The sequence below is a fragment of the Pantherophis guttatus genome, chromosome 8 (assembly GCF_059756535.1).
Source record: "Pantherophis guttatus breed Tessera chromosome 8, ASM5975653v1, whole genome shotgun sequence".
Taxonomy (NCBI): Eukaryota; Metazoa; Chordata; class Lepidosauria; order Squamata; family Colubridae; genus Pantherophis; species Pantherophis guttatus.
The window spans coordinates 37,066,013-37,072,012 of NC_142070.1; positions in this window are offsets into that span (position 1 = coordinate 37,066,013).

Consider the following 6,000-nt stretch of genomic DNA (forward strand, 5'->3'; position numbering starts at 1 on the left):
GGTTTTATCAGGCTCATATCTCTATTTTTCAAACCAAAAATTGCAATAAAGATTAATTGATAGTTTGATCATGGAGTTGGATGATTAGTTAGAATGTGCAGTATGAAATCTTATTGTTTCAGTGTGGAGTTTTGGTTAATGATGTTACATTGTGTGAAATTAACTGATATGTCTAATCCAGTCTGTCACAAGCGAAGCCAACCAGAAATTCCCAGAGTTGCAGTCTTAACACATCAGTATGCCAATTTGGACAAGGCTGACTAAAGATATAAGCGTTTTGCATAACAATAAGCTCCACAAATATATTTTGGAGCAAGAATATCGAAACCAAGGGTGTGAAATGGTGCTTAAACTGTGAAGTCTATAGTGTGTGCTACAGCAGTTTCTAGTATGCCCTGAGGTAGACACTAAAAGTGAAAAAAGCTATGGTGTCTTCCAAGCTAAATCTGAGTAAACAGCTTCCTCTTGCCAAATGCAATAATCTAGCTGTTTTATCATCAAAGTAAAATTTCTCTCAAAAAGCACTGAGGCCTGAAAGAAAAATACAAAATGCATACAACAAGTATATTGTGGTAAACTTTGTTGGATGCATATTGATAAAAGCAACTTAATACTCACTGTTAAACCTCAATCCCAGATTGCTTTTGGAACTTGATCTATCCTGCTTTCTGTTCCAGCCCTGTCTTATTACAATTTGTGGGTGGAAATACTATGCTCATAACCTGGAAAATAATTTCAGCCAGGAACATGAAAATATATTTCAGAAACCGAGGTTCTATCAGAGTAACATTTATTCACATTCTTTCTCTTGTAATAAAAAAAATACCCGTGAAACATATTACTACAGGGCCACATCCTATATTCCAGGGTATGCATGGAGCTCATCTTATTCTAAATGATGTCCAAGTTACATGATAGATAACTTGTGTCTTCCATTTGTAGAATATTTCAACATGAGAAGTATTATTGCATGGGGCTTTAATATTTTCACATACTTTAGTTGCAGATAATCAACCAAAAACATTGCAATTTAATTCTTTAGAAGGCAGAAAAATATTAATTGCATGCCTATATACTATGGTTTACTAGGTAGCTTTTAGAGAAATTCTGACACCAAACTATTTGGTTTGGTGGATTCTAGTTCCATTCTAGTTTAACCAACATTTCTTTTATTTTCACCAAAAGGAATCTTTTATTGCAATAAGGAAAATATCTCATATGTAGATTAATTAAATCCAAATATGATTAAGAAATAAAGATGACTGAATTTATTATCCATATGGGCTACTTTCCGGCTGTGGGTTTAGATGAAATACTGCAACTCCCAGCTGTTAAATTCACTAACTGACTGCAAAAACATTCATTCCTTCAGATAACTTACAGTACAAGAAGCAGCTATCTGGAGTACAAGTGGGTTATGTCATGATTTCTCCTATATCTGAAGAGATTATATGATCGAGCATTTTCACTCTGGCATGTTGTTCCCCATTCTTTCAGATATGTCTAGTCTACCATAATCCTTGTCAGAAGCCAAATATACCCAATTAAAAAAAAAACAACAACAAATTGGCATGTAGCATTTTAGGATTTGATTGTCTGCCAGCCAGCCACTGGCCTGAAAAATTCCTTCAAGCATACATTTGTTTGAATTGAAATTGTTACATGTATGAAAAAAATGAAAGCAATTGCAATTAATTTAAAGCAGGAAAAGAAAATGAAAAACGTATTTACTTTGCCAAAAGCTATTATGTTAGAATATAAAGAACATTTTATTGTTTTCTAGCAATTCTATTTGTAGACAATCTTCTTTGTCAATGATATATAGATGATATCAGTAAAATACTTTATATCATTTCTGAAGATTTTCCAATGCCACTATGCCACTATGATTGCTAGGAGAGATTCCCATGTCAGTCTGATAAATAATAGTGCCAACAATGGGATCAAATGTCAACAATTGCAAGAATGGACACTCCATCTCTAAAAACAGGAATAAAGTTTTGTGGGAATGAATTATAAAGCACAGTTTATATAGCCAGAGCATGATTTCTGCTGACTTAACGATATTTTTCGGAGTATAAAACGCACTTTCCCCAACCCCCAAAAAGTGGATGGAAAAGTCTGTGGGCCCCCCCGACGCAATATTCGCTGTATAAGACTCACAGACTTTTCCACAGCAAATATTGCGTCAGGGGGGGAGGGGTAAAATGGTGCCAATCAGCTGTTCTAGAATGGTCCACGGTGGCAAACAGGCCATGGTGGCAATGAACGAGCTGTGGTGAATGGGCTGTGGCGAATAGGCCACGGCAGTGGCAAATGGGGTGCAGCAAATGGACCGTGCAGCTAATGGGTAGCAGTGAACGGGTTGCAGCGAATGGGCCAGATGAATATCAGATGGATGCTGGGAGGCAGACGCAGAATTTTTTTCTTGTTTTCTTTCCCAAAAGCTAGGTGCATTTTATAATCTGGAGTGTTTTATAGTCCCAAAAATATGGTAGTAGTTAATATACTTGCTAAATAAAATAAGTAAAATAAGAAATGTTCTTTCTTAATTGTCACATTGATAGCAGGTATACTCACATTCGTTAAGAATATTTTTGATATTCTTCAATAATACTTTACAGGTACAGTTCTCTTATGAATTAAATTTATGAATTAAATTCATATATTGCATTGAAATCTGATTTACAATTTTTAAAATGGATTTCTTCTCACTGAAAATTGCTTTAACTCAAGTTTAGGATGTCATAGATTTTCTTTGGTAATGTTTCTGATTTTCCTTATTGTACAGCAATGGAGAGTGAAGATGTTGGCTTTTCCTGTTATATATAGATCCATCATTCTGCAACCCTTACCAATACACCAAACTGTATCTCATGTGGTAGTGGCGGCAGCAGAAGGCTCCGCCCACCCACCCGGACATCATCACGGACGCTCTACAGTTCCAAACCGGTAGTGAAGGTAAGAGGAACCCACTACTGATCTCATGGGTCAGGTGTGAACATAATGTTTGATTAGGAATATACTTTAGGTCCTCTGATTCATCTCAGGAATAACAGATTCTTTTTAGAGATCTTCTAGATTCAGTTCTAAAAGATAAATATATGACTTAAATAAGCTAAGATCCACACCTATAGGTTGCTTTTATTTCTGTAAGTTTATTAATTACTGATAGGTGAGACTGGTGATAAGAGACACAGAATATTTTGATGTAGTTAATTTGTAAATATAGTATCATTTTAAATGAAATGAAAAATAATATTCAGTTTTCTTTCTGATTTTACCAGCTGTGCACTGTTGAGATAGTTAAATACTAGTAGTGAAAGTGTTTACATATAATTCTGACAAACATAATTTTTACTCAGTCAAACTCTTAGTGAATTTCTTCTAAAAATATTGTATATTTTGAACATAAATGTATCCAACATTTTATGTTACTGTCTGTAATATCGACATACAAGAATGGATTTTTTGCATTTAATTTTCCTTATTCTTGAATTTGCATATGTCCTATAAATATAATTCTTTTTAAGTTGAAAGAAAGTGTGGAATCTGTAAAAGGCATATGTTTATCAATAAAATTATCACTAGATACTTTTCATCTTACTGGGTTCACTAAAATGCTTTCTAGGAAAAAGCTGTTTAACATGTCAGACAAAGAAAGTTAAGTAAAAGATAAAAGCAAAATAACATATGCTAAAACAATTTTTCTGTAATTCTGTGTATATAAAAAACAAAAGTATTATAGCCAAGACAATATATAAGCAAGATAAATAACAAGATTAATTCATGTTGGTCTTTCAGGGAACAGAGAACAATTTTGAAATGATTTGATGTTTATGTTTTTAATTGCATTATATTTTTTAAACATTTAAGATTATCAAAGTTTAAAAGTAAAATTGGTGTTTTGGAACTGGATTTATATTATTCACACACACATACACACACTAGGAATAACAACAGAGAGAGAGGGGGGCAGAAGGAGAGAGAGAGAATTGAATTTCTGAAAACTGTTACTGCTGGACTATATTTTATCTGTGGGACAATCATACTTTCCAGTTATACTTTTAAATTATCAATAGCTTTTAAATTGGTAGAAGATAATCTACTGCAGCAAAATCCAGTGGTGCTGATGATGCTTGAGCAGTGCGTTTTGGAATGAGAATTAAGGTCTCATGAATAACGTATTTCTATGTTTATTAGTAAAATATTGAAGTTAGTATATCTTTTGTGCATCCTTACAAATTAAAAGTATCTGTGAATGATGCTACTTTGATCTGTTAACTAGCTGTTCTTATATGTTATATTGGTTCTCTCCCACTACTTTCCAGACTGAACACCTCTCTCCCACCCTGCTCCCTACAGGCCTATCTGTTCCAACAGAAATGGTCTGGCATATTTGGTTATCTAGGGGGATCTACTCTTAATACTCCACTTTCAGGAAGTAAAAAAAAAACAAAACCAGGAGGCTTTGTTTCTCAGTTACAGCTCTAGGACAGTCTCCAAATGACATCAACTTGGAACAATATCCAACTGCATTCAGGAAGAAAATAAAGTTGAACTATTCCAAAGAACATTTTAATGTGATTGGACCATTTAAAAAAATATATTTGGTTTATATTATCATTATTGAAATTTTATTTATGCTTTTATACCTACCTTGGGAATTTTAAATTGTTTTTCTATCATGTAAACCATCAAAAGTGAATACATAAAAATAAAAAGTAAAAATAAGAATTTATAAATTATTGTCACTGAATATACACTAATTGGCATATATTAAAATGAAATTTCATTGCATACAGCTCTCAAAGAGTCTCCACCTCTAAATACACTACTTAAACATGACAATATAAATAAATAAATACAAAAGTATGCATATGCCCACATATATTATATCACAGAGAAACAACACAATCTAATCTATATCTAATCTACATCTATATCTAACCCTAATTTATATCTAATCTACATCTATCTTTGTCTGTCTGATCTAATGATCTATCTATCATTTATGTGTTTTTATGTGTATGTGTGTGTGTGTATACAGTATGTATGTTTGTGTATGTGTGTGTATTATATATACTTGACTGAAACCACTTCCTAGGACTTAGTGGAAAAGCCTTGAAAAGTAAAGTTTTCTAAAAAAAATATGCTTATTTATGGATTATAAAATTATAATTGTTATGTAGACAGTATTTTAATAATAGGTTAAATCTATTCCACTGTTTAGGTTTTCATGATTATAATACTTCTTTAAAAATAGGGAGGTTTTTTTGTAACAAACCAAGGAGGCTGAACAAATTGTTTCAGGAATTGTTGTGGATTATTTGTACGATGTGATAGTTACATGTCAATTTTAACACATATGACTATATAGATTGTCTGAATAGAAAATAGAAAAGGATTATTTCCTGAAAGGATGTGATATTTGAAACGGAAAATTATGGGAAGGGAATAATTGACCCCTAAGTCAACACTACTTTGTCATCTTGCTGATTAGCAGCTGACCATATATTGACTTTGTAGACAAATGTTTATAAAATGGTAGAACATTTAAATATGAATTTGAAAATAATATATCTGTGCCAGAAAGTTAACCACAAATATTCCAGAAATCATAGTGCTGTATTCTATCACTGGATATTTTTCCTCCATTATGTATTATCAAGTATACACCTACGCTGTTGCCAATATATTTTTTTTAAAAAAAATCTTTGCTCTTTCCAGAGTGTTTATCAACTTATCCACTATTCAGATCAGCCAAAGTCAAAGCAATAAACTTAAGGAGTGTGTAACTATAGTCAACATAAATGACTGTTTCCTGACTTCATGATGTTTTTAGACCAGAAAGCTGATTCCAGGTGATATGTCAGAGGATGTTCCTGTGAGACAGTTATTAAAATGTCTCCTTACAGGCTCTGGGAAACTCCAGTAATTTCCTTAGAACTATAATTGCAAGTCCACCACAGTGCAGAACAATCCCTTGGTCACTTTATC